Raw genomic sequence first — 22,411 nt, forward strand, 5'->3', positions numbered from 1 at the left:
TTGTCCTTTCAGGCTGTCATTGGGTAGTGTATCTTTTCTATCTGCTTTTGAACCTTTTGAATCTTATTTATCTTCATTTTGCCATCACATAAACCTCTATCAATCTTGTGATGACATTTTAAAACCCTTTTAAATGTTTCCTTGAATTGATTTCACTGTTGCAAGACTTCACACCTGACCTCACTTTGGTTCTTGTAGAACTCAATTTTGTATCAGCTAGACTTTTTTCTTCACAGAACTGATTACTCAGGACAGCTAAGCTTAGGTACATTTCTGTGTCTGGAACTGTTACTGAAGCTGCTATCAATCTAGCATATACCCACCCTGACAATGGAAATACAGAATTCCCAAGTGGAGATGACACATCACTACAAGAAACAGTGGTGAAGCTGTTAGTTGGAGAATTTCTTCTCAGCTTTGTCAAGAGAGGAGACTGACTAATCTTCCTTTTTTTAAATGTCTGCTTTCTATAATTAGTCTAACAAAAGATTTGCACACACATACACACAGGTTTCAGAGTGGTAGCCATGTTAGTCTGTATCAGCAAAAACAACGAGCAGTAAGGTGCCACAAGGACTCCTCATTGTTTTTACACATACACACACACACACACACATACAAAGAGATGCAAGGTAAAGAGTCTTGAGCAACATGTATTAGTAAGAGCAGCAGAAATGGATGGATGTAAAAAAAGACATAAACCAACGTTATAGGAAAGGGTCACAAGGAGCTTTACCCATGTGGCAGACAATTCCATTGTGTCAGAGGAGTGCTGTGGTTAACCATGATCCTCTTCCCAGATTTTATTTTTTACATATCCTCAACCATTAAGCATCTTGGAGATAAAGACTGGGATCATGAATTCTACACGGTATTCTATGCTGTGCTGGACCAAGTCTTTACCATCCTATCTTATCGACTTGAGAACTGGAATATTGCTTTGTTAAACACTAGTATTTAATCCTAGGAAAAGCTTGTAGAATTTGTTCAATTATGTTACACAGAAAACAATTCCTTTGGAAGCATTTAAGGAGTATCTTAGAAAAAAAGCAGACAGGTATGATGTTTATCTATAAATGATGTAAAAAAATAAAATACAGCAGCCCTCTGATGAATTTTATGGCATAAGAACAGGTAATTAAACGGTAAATGCTGATCTTGCTAATGGTTATAAGTGGATTATTGGAAATAAATTGTACTTAAATGCCTTCAGAATTCAATACACAATCAGAAACTGGCAAATGTACATCAGTCTAAACTAGTGTATTGTGTAGTTAGTAGAAAGAGAGGGGGGAAATCCCAGGGAATTAAAATACTTTGCAAGTGTAAATGGACTAAAGGGTAAGCTGAAAATACATTTTACCTATTGTTTATCCTATTCTAGGGTCTAATGTGATTTCAAAACAGCCTTTAATTCTATTAATTTCTGGATGATCTTGTCTAAGGACTCAATCCTTCTCCCAATGAAGTCCATTTACTGACATGGAGGCAGGAAGAGGTCATAAGAGTGCAGTGAGTGTATAGTAAAGGTTGGAAAGGGAAAAATGTTCAATAAAAAATAGTGGAATTCAAGGATGGTATAGGCAGGGACTCAAATAATAAAAGACCACTGACAATGAGTTCAGTATGAGATTCAGATGGAAATCCATGAAATTTGTATTAAAATGATTAGTTTCCTATAGGGGGAAGAAAAACAAGCACGCTTTTCAGCTGTCTCCAATAATAGACAGAAGTTACCATATACATTTTATACTATTTCTAATATTTACATCCCATGGTCGAATTGATATGCTGAAAGACTCCATATATTCAACATTTGATACCAAGGATTATTCTGGAAAGATGTTGGCAGATCCCTCTTTGGTTTATTTTAGAGGTATGAATCCCATTCATTAGAACAGCTTTTCAAAAGAATGGCTTGCAGCGTCCTCGTGAATAGTGGACTTGTGGTTGATGTAAATCACTCATTGTTTGCCTGTTCAGTTTCACATCCTCTCAGGGATGGCTTCAGTCCATGTCTGGCAACCTAAATATAATAATAGTAGTCCTGTTAGTAACAGTAAGAGCGCCTGTGAAGTGCAGGTAATGGGAGATTTAACACATAGCATTATTTAGCCATTAACCAGGAAAGAAAATGTGTGTGTTGATTTGAACCTACATTGGAGGAGAATTACTTTAGAAAATTGCACAGTACAAACAATCTTAAAGCAACAGATTGGCAGCTTATAATTAGTGAAAAGCTCATGGCCATTAGCCCTAGCATAGAAGAGACCAGTTACTTTCTGAGGAAAAAATTCAGATGAAAACTTCATTTCCTGAAGATGTTTAAGAGTTATAAACAGCTGGGGCGTGGTATCACAATTTTCTTTTATTTCAACACATTTGAATTATAGGCACCAGTCCAGATAATTTCCTGATTCACACCTAAAAAAGTCCAAGCACTCAGATGTGTGCCGGCAGCTCAAATGTGGATGCAAAATTACACGTGCAAATTTTACATTTCAAATTCCTCCTGCAAATGTAGTGATGAAAAAGTGACCCTATATGTTATAATGCAGAATCAATGTGCAATCTTACATATATTGCCGATCAGAATATATCAACTGAACAAATTCCAACAAATGATTTAACTTACTATTCTGATTAAATAGAATCCTTTGGGACTCTATTTTTTATGTTCACAAATCAAGATAAAATTGTGACTTACTATTCACACATAGAAGCCCATTTTTAAACAAAAGCTGTTACATTAAATTAAAAAATCAAAACTTAATCAGTCGATGCTTATACCTATACTGTGTTCTTACAAACTAAGGTCTGTTCCTGCATCCTTTTTTTCAGAAAATTCCTTTTGATTTAAGGGAAAACACAACTGAGGAAGTATGGCAGTATTACATGGTATTGCACAACATTACAGATTGTGCCCACAAGGATGGATGCCCGAGAGGCATCCAAGTGCAAAATTAAGCCATTGCGTCCACATATATTGTGAGAGGTACAATTGATATTTCATTGAAATTATGTTGGTTCCAATTGTTACTAAGATTGAAATGCCTCAATAATAAATAGCAATACCTTGCATTTCTATAGCATCTTTTATTTGGAATTTTTAAACCAGGTTTAATTAAGCCTTCTAGCCCTCTTAACAAGAAAGGTAGATATAATTATAAACTATTATATAATAAAATACATATTAAGGTAAAATATAATGATACTTTGGAGTTATATATCCTTCATACTTCCTGCCATGCTACCCCTCACATTAGGAAGAGCTCTCCATAAATATCTGCAAATCCATGTCTGCCCTCCTTCAAATCCCTCCTTAAAACTCCTTTTCTGTGATGCTTGAAAACAATTATCAGAGGGGTAGCCGTGTTAGTCTGGTTCTGTAGAAGCAGCAAAGAATCCTGTGGCACCTTATAGACTAACAGAAAATCTGTTAGTCTATAAGGTGCCACAGGATTCTTTGCTGCTTGAAAACAATTGACGATTAGGCCACGGTTTTTCATATGACTAGTATTGTCTCATTGTTACCTTTGTGTTCTCCCTGTCTGTTTATTCTAGGCACCTGTTGTTCCTTGCCTTATACTTAAATTGCAACCTTCTTGGGACAGGGGCTGTCTTTCTGTTATGTGTTTGTACAGCAACTAATGTAGTGAGATTCTGGTCAATGATTGGAGTACTTAGGCACTACCACAGTACAAAAATAATAATTAACAATTAATATTATTACATTACATCTACAATCCCAAATCTCTATTAAAAATAAAGTGACTGCTGAGATGAAAAATTGACTAAAATAAAAAATATTCAGAATTATTTCCCTCCATAATGCAGTTTTTGCTAGGGTCTCAGAACAGTGTGTAAAGGTAGGGACCATGCTTTGTCAGGTTAGGTTGAATGATGAATTTTCTTATTATTCTATTTAAATCTTAATCCATCAAACAGTGAAGATGAGTATGTACATTCTGTATTCAACTCTTCTTTTCCAGAGCAACATTCGAGTAAACAGGCCTTGCCCAGGGGTTCTTTGTGTAAGCTGGAGGAAGGAAATCCTTCCACCTGGACTCCGAGTGCTAGTGGACTGGGTGTTTTCCACTACAGCCCTCTCTTGCCAGTAGTCTACACTGTGTGGAGGATTGTTAGTGTCTCATTTCCCTTCTAATCCCTCTTTTCCTTCCATACACAAATGAGGTCACTTCTATCTCCCCAGTTGTCCATAGCTGCCAACTGTGACGACACCATGAATGGAGCAGAGAATCTCACTTTCGCAATAGATTAGGGACCACGTTTTTGTATGATGCTGAAGTAGCACAGTAATGTTTGCAATACATTTAAAATTTTTTTTTAAGAATACTGAAAATAAACATGATACAGAACTGCAGTTGATGTATCTTGACCTACAAAATATCAGTGTAATTTTGCAGTACTCTGATAAAGGGTAACTAATAATCATTTGGAAATTGTAAAGGATGTTTAATGTAAGGGAGGTTTTTTCCATTTATTATGACTTTTAACCAATAGAAACTATATCATCTATAAATATGAAAGTGCATATGACTTGGAAAATTACACAAATACAAGCTGTTTAAAATATAAGAATAGGAATTATAGAATGCAAATAGCATGGCTAAATCGTTGACATTAAAACAAATCTGTGTGCATATAGCAATACCCATTTAATAATATGCACTAGTAACAAAATACAATACTTTGTTTAGCAAAACCAAAAGTGCTCAGTGGTTCTTTCTTTGTGTATCATCTCTTTTTTGACATTTGTAGAGGATTTTTAATGGATTAATTTTTCCTCCCAAACATGCATATTTACTCACTTCAGCGATTATGCACATTTTGCACATTAGAGGACAGTGTGCACTTTAAAAATTTTGACTATATCTACTTAGCGCCTTACTTGATTTTCCATCCTCACCTTTGCCTTTTGCCCCCAATGTATATAAAGGACAAATAGCTTAAATACAAGGGAAAAGGAGAAGCTAAGTGATCACTCATGTTTGTTTTTCTCACCTCAAAGTACATTCTGTACCTTTTCCAAGAAAGTGAATCCCTCAAATGCCACTTGAGATTTAAATGAAATCATATTAAAAACAATAGGCCAGCTTTTGCCAATCTGACTCATGTTGAGTAAAAACCTTATTATGCAAGTATTCCAGTTGAAATCACAGGGCTATTCACCTCGAGTAAGAGTGGCAGAACCCAACTCACTGTGAAAAACTCTTAGGTTTGAAGATATTTAGCAGAATTTGTCATTTGAATTAAGATTTCTTTATAAACAAAGTCATTCTGTTCTTATTGTACTTGTGCACCAGTTAGATGTAAAGACCACTGCATTTCTTCAAGAGATACATTTGCTTTAATGTTGTTAAGAGAAATAAAAAGTTCCTCCCTGTACACGTTTGCAGATTGATTTCTGTAATAATGTTGATAAATGTTCCTCTGCAGCATAGACAAAGTGTGTGTGTGTGTGTTTCTGAGAGGCAGACCTTTCTTCTTCTCCTTTTTGGCAAGCTGAACAGAAGGATCTATTTTTTTGACAGGCTGCCATTCTCAAGAGGGCATAAAATCTGCATTTCCTTTCATCTGTCTGGATTAGTGGATTATCCTGCAGTCTGCCTTGGTGACTGAGATACTTTATATCCTGAATCTCTGAGTTCTTCTAACTGATATAATAACAGGTGTGTTTCTGAGATTTGGCATGTTATTTGGAGGGGGAGAGGTTTTAACACATGGCTGAGTTGTATCTCACAGTCTTAATTATTTTTTCCCTAGGACCTCATTGCAACAGCCAACACTATACTAATACAGAAGTAATGCTTTTTACTTTTGCCTCATTTTGTGATAAAAGTACATCAAAGGGCAAAGTTAGAAGCCTGCCTCTAGTCCTTGATCCAGTTTCAGAAAGGGGAGCGAAAAAAGAAGGGAATGATATTACTGCAGCAAAAATAATGTGTGAAAAGGGAAGGGTTTGTATGATGATCCCAGATTATAATACTTCAGTCACAAACAAAATGTAAAAACATTTAAGATTGAACGGCTTTTTCAGTTAATACCCTCCTAATAATTGTACTTAACAGAAATTCAATAATTTTAAACCCCCAACTGTTAGAATATCTGGAAACAAACAGCTACAGGTTTCAACAAACATGTGGACAAGAGGGATCCGGTGGACATAGTGTACTTAGATTTCCAAAAAGCCTTTGACAAGGTCCCTCACCAAAGGCTCTTACGTAAATTAAGCTGTCATGGGATAAAAGGGAAGGTCCTTTCATGGATTGAGAACTGGTTAAAAGACAGGGAACAAAGGGTAGGAATTAATGGTCAATTCTCAGAATGGAGAGGGGTAACTAGTGGTGTTCCCCAAGGGTCAGTCCTAGGACCAATCCTATTCGATTTATTCATAAATGATCTGGAAAAAAGGGTAAACAGTGAGGTGGCAAAGTTTGCAGATGATACTAAACTATTCAAGATAGTTAAGACCAAAGCAGATTGTGAAGAACTTTAAAAAGATCTCACAAAACTAAGTGATTGGGCAACAAAATGGCAAATGAAATGTAATGTGGATAAATGTAAAGTAATGCACATTGGAAAGAATAACCCCAACTATACAGACAATATGATGGGGGCTAATTTAGCTACAAGAAGTCAGGAAAAAGATCTTGGAATCATCATGGGTAGTTCTCTGAAAATGTCCACGCAGTGTGCAGAGGCGGTCAAAAAAGCAAACAGGATGTTAGGAATCATTAAAAAGGGGATAGAGAATAAGACTGAGAATATATTATTGCCCTTATATAAATCCATGGTACGCCCACATCTCGAATACTGTGTACAGATGTGGTCTCCTCACCTCAAAAAAGATATTCTAGCACTAGAAAAGGTTCAGAAAAGGGCAACTAAAATGATTAGGGGTTTGGAGAGGGTCCCATACGAGGAAAGATTAAAGAGGCTAGGACTCTTCAGCTTGGAAAAGAGGAGACTAAGGGGGATATGATAGAAGTATATAAAATCATGAGTGATGTTGAGAAAGTGGATAAGGAAAAGTTATTTACTTATTCCCATAATACAAGAACTAGGGGTCACCAAATGAAATTAATAGGCAGCAGGTTTAAAACAAATAAAAGGAAGTATCAGAGGGGTAGCCGTGTTAGTCTGGTTCTGTAGAAGCAGCAAAGAATCCTGTGGCACCTTATAGACTAACAGACGTTTTGCAGCATGAGCTTTCGTGCAAGCCTTGCATCCGAAGAAGTGGGTATTCACCCACGAAAGCTCATGCTGCAAAACGTCTGTTAGTCTATAAGGTGCCACAGGATTCTTTGCTACTTCTACAAATAAAAGGAAGTTCTTCTTCACGCAGCGCACAGTCAACTTGTGGAACTCCTTACCTGAGAAGGTTGTGAAGGCTAGGACTATAACAATGTTTAAAAGGGAACTGGATAAGTTCATGGTGGCTAAGTCCATAAATGGCTATTAGCCAGGATGGGTAAGAATGGTGTCCCTAGCCTCTGTTTGTCAGAGGATGGAGATGGATGGCAGGAGAGAGATCACTTGATCATTGCCTGTAAGGTTCACTCCCTCTGGGGCACCTGGCATTGGCCACTGTCAGTAGACAGATACTGGGCTAGATGGACCTTTGGTCTGACCCGGTATGGCCATTCTTATGTTCTTATGTCCCATGCAGAGGTGCAAGGTCAGCCACATGCGGACATCTGAATTCTGCGGTGGGCTCCAGAACTAGGTTATATACAGCCAGAAAATGTCAAACAAAGTCTGGAACGGGGGGATAGAACCTATATCCATCCTGGATTAAAACCATGGCAGATCTTTTCTTCTCCTATATTCTGTGACCAACTCTCAGCAGTCTTTATAACATGATAACTTTGAACAAAACCATAAACCTGTCCAGCTGCAAGAAACCTATTTTCTACTTAATCCGGTGGTTCTTCACCATGGTTTGTGGTGGTGATGGCTGGGATGGTCCCAAAGAATTGATGGAGCCTTCCTCATTTCAAAGACTTCTAAAAGACTAGCTGAAATACATCCCTGGTACAGCTCTATTGACTTCCATGCAGTTGTACCTGCATAATGGGCATAGGGAGTCTAGAGGGTGCTGAGGTAAGATTCACATATACCATGGTGCAATTTTGTCCCATAAAACTATATTCTTCTTTACAGATTTATGAGTAATCTCTTTCTTTCTGACCCCTTTATTTTTAAATTCAATCCTTACTCTGTTCTCAGACTCAGTTGCTAATCTACAGTATAAATCATAGAAATGTAAGACTTTGATAGTTCATCAAGTCCAGTCCCCTGCACTGAGGCAGACTAAGTATTATCTAGATCAGCGGTTCTCAAACTTTATTTCATTGTGACCCCCTTCTGACAACAAAAATTACTACATGACCTCAGAAGTGGGAACCAAAGACTGAGCCCACCCAAGCCCCGCCACCCTACGCTCAGGGCGGCCAAAGCTGAAGCCTGAAGGGTTCTTCCCTGGATGCGGGGGGGGCGGTAATATAAGCTTAGTCCTGAACAGTGGGGGTTCAGCTTTGGTTTCAGCCCTGGATGGTAGAGCTTGGGCTTCGGCTTGGGCTTCAGACTTGCTGGGGCCCAGGGTCAACACCAGCCTTGGTGACCCCATTAAAATGGGGTTCCAACCCATTTTGGGGTCCCGACCCACAGTTTGAGAACCCCTGATCTAGACCATCCCTGACAGGTGTTTGTCTAACCTGTGCTTAAAGTATCAGAGGAGTAGCCGTGTTAGTCTGGATCTGTAAAAGCAGCAAAGAGTCCTGTGGCACCTTATAGACTAATAGACGTATTGAAGCATGAGTTTTCATGGGTGAATAAGGTGCCACAGGACTCTTTGCTGCCTGTGCTTAAAAACCTCCAATGATGGAGATTCCACAATCTGCCTCGATAATTTGTTCCAATGCTTAACTACCCTTATGTGACAGGGTGTTCATAGACTGCACTGGGCCAGAAGGGATTAACCCCACACTATAGACGGAGGAAGTCCTGCCCCTCAGTTTGACTGTGAACAGTTATAACTACTCTGAGAATGGTTTTCCAACCAATTGTGTCCCCACCTTATAGTAGGTTCATCTAGACTATATTTCCCTAGTTTGTTTATGAGTAGGTCTGCCAAATAGATAATTCTGTCATCCATCAAAAATTATGTTTCTCAGTTACTCTCTCCTCTGTTGAGTCTATCTTTACCTTTTAGCTATTCTTCACATTCCTTTGTTTCTTTCCAGAAAACTTGTAACTTCTTCATTAACCTTTCCAGTTATTCTGGGTTTTTTTGTTTCTGTCTCCAGCGATGCTCCTCTTAAAGAGGGAAATTAGTTCCTATGCAGAGTGCTGGATCAAGGCCTAGATACCACTGATGCCTTATTTTGAGAGTTCCAAGGGAACTTACGTAGTGCATAGGTGTTCTGCTGGCCCACTGCACAGAGGTTAGTTTACATATAATGAAGAGGGATGAAAGAATCTTTGACTCCCTGTCAATGTCTTATTATTTGTTTGTGGTCATGCCCAAGATATGCTAGCCAATTTTCAGACATTAAAGAAGGTCTGGTCACTAATCAATGCAGATCACAGTCTAAAGACAGACAAATGAAGACAGTTCAGAGAAAGGAAACAAACAAAAGGGAACTTCTGTTCACGAGATTCACAATAGGCTGCTGATGTAATATTCTTTGGCATAGAGAGATTAGTAAAGCTGAAACATTCTGTATTCTCAACCTAGAGTACAGGAATTTTAGAAAAGCTGTCTGTCATACAAACATACATAAAATATGTATACTTTATAGTCACTCTGTATTTTGTGTCCCACAATTTGTTTTATATTTTGCTTTGTAGTTTCTCTTTTTGACAACAATTAAATGCACATTTTTTATTGTTGTTTTTTTTCCCCCTAAAGGCAGTAAAACTTTATAACCATTCAGTTGCAAGCAGTTATTATATAAATTGAATATGGATCACAAATCAAAGTCAACAATGTGATGCATTTGCAAAAACAATGGTTAATGTTCTGGGGTGTATTAACATGTTTGTTGTCTGTAAGACATAGTGTCACACTCTACTCACCACTGGTGAGGCCTCAGCTGGTGTAGTGTGTCCAATTCTGGGCATCACACTTCAGGAAAGATGTGGAAAAATTGAAGTGACTCCAGAGGAGCAAGAAAAATTATATAAGGTTTAGAAAACATGACCTATCAGGAAAGGTTAAAAAAAACTGGGCATGTTTAGTCCTGAGAAAAAAAAGACAGAGGGGACCTGATAAGTCTTCAAATGTGTTAAGGGCTGTTGTAAAGAGGATGGTGATCAGTTCTCTGTGTCCTGTCCTGAAGGTAGGACAAGAAGTAATCTGCTTAGTCTGCAGCAAGGGACATGTCGGTTAGATATTAAGATATCTTTCTAACTCTAAGGGTAGTTAAGCACTGGAAGAAACTTCCAAGGGAGGTTGGCAGAATCCCCATCGCTGGAGGTTTTTAAGAATAGATTAGACAAACATTAGTCAGGGATGGTCTAGGTACATGGTCCTGACTTAGCACAGGGAGTTGAATTTGATTAACTCTCAAGGTCCTTTCCAGACCTACATTTCTATGATTCTATGATACAGCCAGGACCTAACAGCCAGGACTGGGAGATGGGAGAAAAAAGGAACAAGTGAAAGAAGGGATCTTTAGAGTCAGTTATCACATTTATTATCCTTACAGTGATGTCCAAGTACAAAACTAGAAATGGAGAGGACAGGAAAAAAAAAAAGAGAAAAGAGCCAAGCACAGAGTATTGAAACACATTGAAAGGGTGGATAAGAGGAAAAAGATGTAAAGCCTCCATCAATATAAAAAGCTATAACTATTCAAATCAGGAAAAGAAAGAGCTGAAGATGCCATCTTCTTTCTTGAGGCACTCAAGGAGTGCAGATTGTTCAACAGAGTCAAAAGGTGCACTAAAGTCAAGCAGGATGCGAAGAAAGGATGAGGGATACCTGTCAGTTTTGAGAGATTTATCACTTATGGAAGTGCTGTCTCCTCTCTGGGACAGGGTGACTGAAAACATGCAAAGTGGCAAGATGATCAGTGTGGTGGGTATATGCATTCTTGGACTGATGTGATGAATTACTGTCCTTTTTTCCATTCTTTAGGCATGCACTGTGTCGCACTCTCATTGCTAATATGCAAATGAATCCATATGTATAAAACAATAACAATCAGAGCTTGGCATTTGCTGGTTATTATTGGCATGATATGGTACAAACAACATCCGAATACACTATTAAATCAAGATCCAGAAGTATAAAGCCTTTCCATCATTTTATTCTGTAAAAGCTCTATTTTATCTGCCCATTATCATTTTAGGTTTATAAACTTTATATTGGGCTCTGCAGGCTTATAATTCACTCTGAACACACAGACTGTACCTTAAATGCATTCTGTGCCTCCTAGTGGCTACAGAAGTTTTTTTGTCAAGAGAAATAAACCTGGGTAGGAGTTACAAAACCACATTGAAGCCACTGAGGAAACACTATAGTTACCATCTTTAGATTGTATTAAGAATATATTTTCTTTTTATTGTCTGCCAATTCCAATCTGTTTTGGTTTCAATTTACTTTAATGGGCATTGGATTAGGCACATAATGAAGTAACATTATCAATTTATCAAAGACAAAATTGGCTAGGCTTTAAGGTTTATCACCATATTACATACATCACAATGACAAACACTGTAAACTTGTGTTCTCATATTTGCATATATTTTCTGATCAAAAATAATTGACAGTGTATTTGCTTTCTATACTTTTAAATTTAATTACCAGCATAAATAATGTAGAGAAATGATTCCTAGTTACTTCTTTTTCACATAGGTGTATGTTTTCTTCCCAGCTGACAGGGATGGATTGACTTGCTAGCCAGATACAATATTAGCACACCTCTACACTGTGCAATGGAGATTTATAATAATAGGACTCATTGTATCTTTTTTCGTGAATGTATTATTGTTGTTTCCATTGTAAGATTGAATTATCAGGGGTAACCATCTCAGATGTTTCAAGTTGATTTGGTTTGGGCTTTGGGAAGAAGGCATCGTGAATGCAAATTTCTCTGAATGGCTAATACAGATCTATTTTTTCCTGTCATAGAATATGTGGATACATCATTTGGACCTGTTTTCAAATACTTTGAAATTATTTAATTTTATTCCAATTTTTTGGTAGAGCAAAGGTTCCTGCCATCTAGGGTGACCAGTTGTCTTGATTTTATATGGACAGTCCCGATTTGTGGGTCTTTTTCTTATATAGGCTCCTATTACACCCCACCACCTGTCCCAATTTTTCACATTTGCTGTCTGGTCACCCTACTGCCATCCAATAAAAAGTTCTGAAAACTCTCTATTTTTCAGTTACCAATGACTACCACTGAGGCTCTGTATTGCAGCCATTTTCATAAATGAGTAGATTTTAGGACCAGAAGGGATTGTTATGATTATCTAGTCTGACCTCCTGCATAACTCAGCCATAGAACTTCACCCAGTAATTTCTGCTTTAAAGCCATAACTTCCATTTGAGCTAAAGCATATCCTTCAGAAAGAAATTCAGCTTTGATGTAAAGACTTTAATCAATGGAGAATCAATCATATCCTTAGGTCAATTGTTCCAATGTTTAATTAACCTAATTATTACAAAGTTATACCATATTTCTTGTCTGAATTTGTGGCTCTTCAGCTTCCAGTCATTGGATTTCATTATGCCTTTTTCTGCTAGTTGCTTTTCAGAAATTTCTTGTCCATATAGGTATTTACAGACTGTGATCAAGTCACCTTTTAATCTTCTCTTGGATTATCTAAGTAGATTGAGCTTCTTTAGTCTTTCACTATATGATATGTTTTCCAGATCTCTAATCATTCTTGAAGCTCTTTTCTGAATCCTTTCCACCACCACCCAACCCTGCATTCTTTTTGAAGTGGGATTCAGATTTGGACATAGTAATGATTACACTAATGCCTTTTACAAAGTTAATACCACCTCCATTGTCCTACTTGATATTCCCATGCTTATACATCCAAGGATTGTGCCCATCTTTTATCTACAACATGGCACTGGCAGCACATGTTCAATTGATTATCTACCATGATGCTTAAAGGCTTGTCCCCATGAACATTTAGTTCATCTCAAGTTGGGGTGGAAACTACCCCATGCTTGCCTGCCATGGACTAAGTGTCCATGTGGACCTGATGGTTATTAACATTAGTTAATCCACTTTGATTACTCCCATTTCAAAGGAAGACTACATCAAAGTGGATTAACAAACTATTAATGCTCATCAGAGTACACATAGATAGTTTGTAGCAGGCTAGTGCAGAGTAGATTCACTGCCCAGCTTGCCGCAAACTAAATGTTTGTGTAGACAAGCCTTTAGTCCTTTTCAGAATCACTGCTTCCTCAGGTACAATCCCCTATCTTATAAATGTGACCTACATTCTTTGTTCCTGGTTGTATGACCATGCATTTGGCTGTGTTGGTTTGAAATGCATTTTGTTCAAATAAGCCTTACCACCACCATACCAAGCAATCCATACCAGTCTTTACAACTGACCTGTCCTCAACATTAATTACCACCTCCACAATTTGCAATATCTATAAATTTTACCAGCAATGATTTTATATTTTCTTCCAATGATTGATAATTATAGTAATACCTAGATCTTATATAGCATTTTTCATCAAAGCACCTTACATATGAGGTCAATATCATAATCCCCATTTTGCAAATGGGAAAACTGATACGGAACAGTGTTGCACAAAGAACAATTGTTTGAGGGACACCTCTGGATGATAGTTTCTCATTATCAGCTCACCAGTTTAAATATATGTAATATAAGCAACAATGATTTTGTCTACTGCTATTTTTTTTTTAAATCTGAATAGAATGTAGGACTAGGTCAAATGTCTTAGTGTTGGAAATCTCACTATATTATGTCAATGCAAACTTGTAATCTCATCAAAAAGTGTATGAAGTTTGACAAGACTTATTTTTCATAAAACTATGTTAATTGGCATTAATTATATCTCAAACATTTGATTTTTTACTGATTATGTCCCATAATGCCCTTCCCAAGATCAATGTTGGGCCAACTGACCTATAGTTTCCCAGGTTGGCCTAGGAAGACTTGTTTTACAATCCTCTGAAACTTCCCCATTGCAATAAGATTTGTTAAGTTACCATTAGTGTTTGAGAATGCCCCAATTCTTTTAATACTTTTGAATGCAAGTTATCTGGACCTTCTGATTTAAAAATGTTTAGCTTTTAGATGCTGTTAAACATCCTCCTCGGTTATTAATAGACTATAAAGTATTTCATTATCACATCATCATCTCCCAGGTGGGGGAATTCTCTGGCCATTGTGTGTGCATGTGGAAAGGCTGTTCAGCATACCCACAACTCAATGCCAGAGGGAAAAAAAATCACTCTATGATAACACTGGGAGTTTAGGGCAGATTACCGCGACGTGATAGACCACATCAACGGGCTATTCCACATCTAGAGGCTGGCATGCATGCATCCATAACCCCCCCTCCTCTCCAGAAACATTTCACCCAGAAAATAAAAGCCGCTTACCGGTAACACGCTCCTCTGCTTGTCCTTCTGCAACTGCTGGCTGCTGCGATTGGGTGCTTTCCTCCTGGCTTGAGAAGAGCTCCTGGCTGCATGCCTCCAGGGAATCTGCGGTTTCTTCCCCCATGCCAGGAGCTTCACTCGCGGTTTCCTCCCCCCCCCACGCCTCCGCCTCCGCCGCCTCCTCCGCCTCCTCCTCCTGTCCCCCAGCCTGCTCAGAAGTGTCCATCGTTATCCTGGGATTGGCAGTGGGGTCACCCCCAAGTATCTCATCCATCTCCCTGTAAAAACGGCAGGTCGTGGGAGCAGCTCCGGATCGTCGATTCCCCTCTCGGGCTTTGTAATAGGCACTCCGCAGCTCTTTAATTTTCACCCTGCATTGTACTGCGTCCCGATCATGGCCCCGATCCAGCATGGCCCTTGATATCTGCTCAAAGATATCGTAATTCCTACGGCCGGAGCGCAGCTGTGCCTGAACAGATGCCTCACCCCAAACACTGATGAGGTCCTGCAATTCACCAGTGCTCCATGCTGGGGCTCGTTTGCCGCGTGGAGGCATGGTCACCTGTAACTGATTAAAACTGATTGCACTCCACACCTGGCTGCAGCAAACAGGAAGGAGATTTTAAATTTCCCGGGGCATTTACAGGGCGGGTCACCTGAGCCAAGAGCAGTAGAGTGCAAACTGATGTGCAGAGTGGCTGAACAGGAATTCTGGGATACCTCCTTATTCCCTGGAGGACAGGTAAAGCGCTGGTGAGTGTCCACACCTGCTGGGCAGCGCTGGATCACCAGCGCTGCACTCCTTATACCCCTGCCGGGATGGGTTTTCAGCCAGCGCTGCAACCAGGGAGTTGCAGCGCTGGTTGTGCCCTGCAAGTGTGGACGGGGTGTTGTTGCAGCGCTGGAAAGCCTCCACCAGCGCTGCAACTTGTAAGTGTAGCCAAGCCCTCAGAGTACTGGGCCCTAAAATATCACCATAATCAGTTGCTGGGATCTCTGACCTGAGGCACTTCTTCCACAACACTTTAAATTCATCTGAGAGATAACTGGTAATGGGTAAACATCCAAACATTGGGAGTTTGAACTTTCAGATATTTATCAGAAAAGACCCTGATTTTGGTTATAAGTTGAGATAAATAGAACCTCCACAAGCCTACACACCTAAGCCAAAAATGCATGAAAATGCTTTTTACAACATTTCTGAGGCTTATACTTCAGATCCTTGACCAAAAATATGAAATATCAGAGCCTAAGAAAGATTGATTTTAAATTGGTTATCAAAATGGCAAGAAGATTCTGAAGGATAAGGGAATGAATTGTGTGGGGAGGGTTTCTGAAGCAATTCATTTATCTCTAGCTGGAATACACTGGATATTTAACTAGTGTCCTTGCATCACAGTGCATAAAACTATGGGACTACCAGGCTGGAAGCTATCTCTGATTTTAATGTAAACACTTATGAACCTGCACCAGTTATTTTCCCTGATTACACACCACAAGCTGGTTGATTGGGAACATAGTATAGTCAGGGGCGGCTCTAGCAATTTCGCCTCCCCAAGCACGGCGGCATGCTGCGGGGGGCGCTCTGGCGGTCGCCGGTCCCGCGGCTCCCGTGGACCTCCTGCAGACGTGCCTGCGGAGAGTCCGCTGGTCCCGCGGCTCCGGTGGAGCATCCGTAGGCATGCCTGCGGGAGGTCCACCGGAGCCACAGGACCAGCGGACCCTCCGCAGGCACGCCTGCAGGAGGTCCACCAGAGCTGCCTGCCGCCCTCCTGGCGACAGGCAGAGCGCCCCCCATGGCATGCCACCCCAAGCACGCGCTTGGCGCGCTGGGGTCTGGAGCCGGCCCTGAGTATAGTCATATGCTGCCAGTAACTACTAACGTTCTCATTCTGATAAAAACTAGAGAGCCAGATTCTCTGCTGTTGTTAACCAATTCAGCTCCTTTGACTTCAAAGGAGCTGGTCATTTACACCACCAGACAATTTGGCCCATAATGGAACAATTATCATTCTGTAATTGCAGTCTTGTAAGGCTGTCATTACCTCCTGAATGTTTCTGAATTCCAATTGTCTTTGTTGGGAAATGAAGCACCTTGACAAGTCAGGCTCTAAAACTTGGAAATAGTCCAGTTGTGTGGTCACTCACTGCAGGTTTAAGATTTTAATCCTTTCAAATTTCTTGGATAATGTTGCAACATGTCATTTTGGTTTAAATACAGCAATTTACTGGCTAAAGCCAAGACTGTTTCATTGGTGCATCACTTGTCTTTTTAATTGAATTTTTTTTTACTAATTTAGCAATTTGCAGCTTCTTCATCTAACTCTGTTGGTGCTAGTTCTTGGTCACACCTATTTTGCTATCATTGACCATTAAAATGATTACATCATCAGCAGTGGAGACACCTTCCAGTGCTGAGGGATGCAGGGGTGGAAGAGGCCTCAACTGGGAGCAGCCAAGGAAGTGTTCCACATGATCCCTCTCTTTCTCTTTCACCCTCACCTCAGCATGTGAAAATTGATGCTTCTCTCTTCCCCCAACTACCCTCTTACACATCCTTCTTTGTGCTCAGGACCTGGGGGTAGGTCATCTGCTGTTTCTGAGGCCTCAGCTCTGGGACTTGTCCTGCCCACTGCTGCTGCCACTGGGCAGTGAGGGTGTCAAGGCTGATTCCCCACTCAGAAGGTGGGGGCCCGCAAGTATTTTAAAAAGTAATACTGGCCACTCGAGGCTTGTATTAAACTTCCAAAGTTACAGTTTCTCTCTGATCTTGGCTTGGTAAACGCTGCCACCACCCAAATGCAAAACCCCGTTTGGAACCTAGGAAGATACACTTGGGAATTCCTTCCTGTGGGGTACCTTCAATTCCTTTCCCCTCCAGGGAAGAGCTGAGAAAGAAAAGAAAGGAAATTAGCTGTTGTCACCAACTAAACAAACAACATATGCACAAATCTCTTAGGATCCAAAAATCTAATCCTGTTCTTAAAAAAAGGAAACTTATTATAAACAAAAGAAAGAAAATACATCTGAAATGTAGGCTTTTGCTAAATTTTAAAAAGAGCAATTCCAAAAATGAAGCACCTAAAATAGCTTTCTTGGGGGTTCAGCTTAAAGATTACAAGCAAACAAAAGCATCTGGGGATAGCACAGAATAGACCATTAGCCATAAAAAAATAAACAGAAATAATCCTAATCGCATCTTTCTAAACATTCCTGATGTACTTACACATTTGGGGGTTCCAAATAAGTAAATCTAGGTATGAGCTGATGATTTATGATCATAACTGGCTTAAAGCTTCTCACTGCATAACTGCTCCCTGTTCCCCTCTTTCCCGGAGGAAAAAAAAACAAGCAAAGAAAAAGGGAAAGTTTTTTTTCCCCCATTTTAAAAAGTTCTAGCCTTCCCATTGGCTCTTTTAGTCAAAGGCCACTCCCTTTCCTTTACCTGGGGGACTTTGTTAAACCTTGACAGGTAAATCAAGTAGCAAACAGCCATCAAGATGGACTTTATAGCTAACTGGCTGGCTGGGTGTCCATAAAAGGGAGCTACCCCTCCTCCCTCCTGCCCCCGCATCTTCATTTATCACAGAGAGTGATTTTGAGACTGGCTGAATGACTCCCATTAGGGCAGGGTGACTGGCTCCTGTATGGCTGTTGTGGAGTGTGAGGGGTGATGATACAATTTGCTGCCTATGTGAGGTAACCATTGTGGGGTCTCTATTTCCCACCCTTACTTTAATTAGGGGGATCTTTGTTGAACCTGGGGGATGGGCTGATTGCCAGTTTGGGGTTCTAGACGGCATTTTTTTTCCATATGATAAAGTCAGCAAACTGCTGTATGGAAGGTGAAAAATCCACACATCATGCAAGAAGTCCAGTTTAGGGAAGTTAATTAGGATTGTCACAAATTTGGCAGGTGCCAATGAGGTTGCAGGATTAGAAAGGATCTGACTGAGGTCTCTGTAACTCAGTGGCCTACTTGTACATTGTTTCTGAACACAGCATGGCAGAGTGAGGGGATTTGCCTCTATGTCTGTGCGGCTTGTGGCACCCATCTACTTTTCTCTCCTAGTACTGATGCAGAGAAGGGAAATGGCCTGCTTGGTTGTGTGGTGTGGTTTCTCCATAATAATAGATAATAGTTTGAAATAAAGTTGTATCCTTTTCATGTAGCCATATGGTGGTATGTATCTCATTTTTTTCCACATTCACATTCATTCAATTGAAGTCACATGATTATTAAGATATCTCCTTGACATTCAGAGGCACAATGGGTGCTTGTTACCACATTGTACCATAACTGGAACACTCAGCAGCAATCAGGTTGTAAATGACTTCTTGGTTGCAGGGCATCAATTACATATATGGAAATAATACTTTCCATCTTCAGGATAGATAGAATATCTGAATGTTATGGGATGCACTATACTCCTTTTCCTTTCTTCTCTTTTTTTGTCTTGTCCTACTGCAGATGGGTAAACCGTACCTTGGAACAATGAATTAACAATTCTGGAAACATCTCTATCAGAAGATGCTGTTTCTGAAATGTCTGATTCAGCACCGTGGATTTTCGAATGTCAGGATGAATATTTCATAAAACCCTGTTGCTGGCAACATGGTTACATTGGGGGAAAAGACGAATTCAGCACAATGTTAAACAGTTTTCTTTGTTGCTTGTGAACCTTGCATCACTATTCAAGAAGAGAGAGCACACTGAGCAGAGTCGATGGTATCGAGGGTGCTCAGAAATTTACAGGGTTAATTTTAATTTCTGCTCTGCTAATATATATTTATCAATAAAGAAAAAGGATGGACATACAATTAATACCAATCCACATGGTTTCAGGGGACAATAGATCTCAATTAACTTAATATTGTCATTTGACAATACAATACAGTACAAGTCTGGTTGTCTACATGGGAAAGTAAATATTGGATAAACTAAGCTTGGAATTTAAACCAATATAGTTATACTGGTATAACTACCCCTTTTGGACAATCCTTTTTTCCATTTAGCTTATGTCACTTTGGAAGGGCTTTTAGCTAAAGTGTAAAAAGTCTCTCTTATTCAGGAACTAGGGGGTCCACACAGAGAGTTATACCAGTATATCTATATTGGTTTAATTAATATCAGCCCAACTATACTGGTAGAACATGTAAAACTTTCCTGTGTGCACAAGCCCTTTAACAGATGCTTAGCTCATGGTCTGAGTGATTCTCAAGAAGGAGAAGTTGGTCACAGCCTTGCTGCAGATTGCAGTCAGCTAATGAAAAAGCTTACAGAGCCAATTGGACTTACCATTTGATTGTAGCAGGCAGCAGGTTTAAAAAGAAACACAAGGAAGTACTTCTTCACACAACACACACTCAGTCTGTGGAACTTGTTGTTATAGGATGTTGTGAAGGCCAAAAGCATAGCTGGGTTCAAAAAAGAATTAGGTAAGTTCATGAAGTATAGGTCCACCAATGGCTATTATCCAAGATGGTCAGGAATGCAGTACTATGCTCCAGACTTCCCTAAACCTGCAACTGCCAGAAGCTGGAACTGTACGAAACAGGATGGATCACTCAAAATTGCCATGTTCTGTTCATTCCTTCTGAAGTGGCTGGCACTGTTCACTGTCAGAAGACAGGATACTGGGCTAGATGGACCACTGGTCTGACCCATCAGGGCCATTCTGAAGTTCTTATGCCTGCCAGACAGAACAACAACTATGTGTCTATGTGTCTTTTGAACAAAAATGCCTTATTTGTAAAGTAGCCACTGTTGAATAGCTTGCACTTTCTGATACAGGTACAGAGCTTGCTTTAAGGATAAATTTCCTCTATGGTAAATTATAAATGCACATTTTCTGAACAATTTGGCACCAGAGACAGCTACTGTTAATGTATTTTCATGAAGCAATTATCAATACTTAGTACAGAGTATTATCTAAAATTCCTTTGTTTACTCATAACTTAAATGTGATGATCTCTGCCCTAATCAGCTCCCCGGGAGTCTCCTCTCCTTAGGAAGTGAGATCTTCTCTTATACAAGTCAGCTCAATATTTCTCTTTCCTGAACACAGAAAAAACATAGTAACAGCTGTTTTCCAGTATGTATCAAGCTGATTTTCTAATGTGAACTTGAACTTATGACTAAGAACCCTGGTCAACAGAAGATTAAAAGTAGGAAGTCCTATACTTTCTCCCTAATGAAAGCCACCTATCCATTTCCAGTCTCCATAATATCCATAATTACATGCAAATTGTGCAATTTTCAACTGTTTGTAGAATCTGTTCCTATAATTAAATGCACCACAACAATGTTTTTAAGAACTCACAGACATCACTATGAATCATATGCATCCTGCAGAGCCCCATCCGCACAAACAGAACTCATATGACAACAATATTGCAGTACACATTTTGGTTCGATAAATTATTCACTCCTAATCCATTGTAAGGAATCACAAGAAAGACCTGGTTGATTACTTTTTAAAACATTATAAAGAAAAATGATAACACAGACTTTTATCAAATGCTGGTTTTCTAGGAGAGGTGGCATTTAATGATTGGAAAAAAGTAACAGGCTGGCACTGATCCAGGCAGTGAGCATTCCCACTTAAAACCCCTACAATTAAATTTAATGAGAATCATGTTAAACACAAAGTAGTTCATGCCATAAAATTGAGAAAGAATTTTTACATTCCAATTTAATGGGGGGAGGACAATTTAATCCAATTACTTTTTATTTATTTTTTTTCAGTTTTTCCAGGGAAAAGTACATTTCTTCACAATCAACTTTTGATGCATTTCCCTAATTAATGCAATTTGATAAAACGGAACAAATTCACAATGTCATTAGTTGAGTTGTGCTTAATGAAGTTGGGCTGTATGAAACATTAACTGCAATACAAAATCTATTTCTTTGGCCTGGGAAATATGCATTTATCATTTCAGTACATTTACTCTGGAAGTTCCAATCATGAAGTCTTATCACCATAATCATCATGTCTTGATAAATCAACATAAATTAACATTTTGATCAATGCCATCATTAAGCTCAGACTGTGAAGAATCTATTTCCTAATAGTATGGGACAAGTTAAATACACTCCTTGACAGACTAAATTATAACAGTCTATGTCTGATGGACAACTGTCAGATTTTAAATGAAAATAACTATACCTGTGTTAACAACTTTGTTCAGCTCCACTCTTCCCCGGATGATGTATAATGTCCTCTCATAGATCAATATGTGGAAATGGTTTCAGCAAACAAGGCTTCTATGTGCAGAATAAAACATATATAAACATCAATAAATAAAAAAGTAATTTCACAAGTTTGAAAGAAAGAATTAAGCTACTAGACTGAATTATTTTCATATAGTCTAATATATAAGGGAGGATATTGAAATGGAAATCTGACATTGCTATCACTGTTTATCCATCTATATATTTTGAATTTCAAAGAGGAATCAAAATGTGTAAAACATTCAAACATGGGGTCTGATCTTGCGACACTTGCTTATGTGAGCAGTCCTTGTTCATACCAGGTTAGTGGAACTATATATGTGAACAAAGATTACTTGTGTGAGCGAGGTGTTTGGTATCTACAGCCTGATACAAAATTAGAGTCAATCAGAGCCTTTCCACTGATTTCAATAGGATTTAGATCACACCTCTATCTAATGTTGTGAAGGCCAAGACTATAACAGGGTTCAAAAAAGAACTAGATAAACTCATGGAGGATAGATCCATCAATGGCTATTAGCCAGGATGGGCAGGGATG

At 39.2% G+C, this 22,411-nt stretch overlaps 1 long non-coding RNA gene across 2 annotated transcripts in view; it reads right to left on the reverse strand.

Annotated features, from left to right (window-relative positions):
• Positions 1-1,687: 1,687 nt before the first annotated feature.
• LOC123367043 overlaps positions 1,688-22,411 on the reverse strand; it is a 35,862-nt gene continuing 15,138 nt past the window's right edge. Inside the window, exons 2-3 of one of the 2 annotated variants that reach the window (XR_006578276.1) lie at positions 21,809-21,906; positions 1,688-2,026 (exon numbers count right to left, since the gene is read on the reverse strand). This is a non-coding gene — a long non-coding RNA (uncharacterized LOC123367043). Of the gene's footprint in view, positions 2,027-19,998; positions 20,058-21,808; positions 21,907-22,411 lie in introns of those variants that run through there. The other variant, XR_006578275.1, reaches the window with a different exon arrangement.

Source organism: Mauremys mutica, chromosome 3, assembly GCF_020497125.1.
Source record: "Mauremys mutica isolate MM-2020 ecotype Southern chromosome 3, ASM2049712v1, whole genome shotgun sequence".
Lineage (NCBI taxonomy): Eukaryota > Metazoa > Chordata > Testudines > Geoemydidae > Mauremys > Mauremys mutica.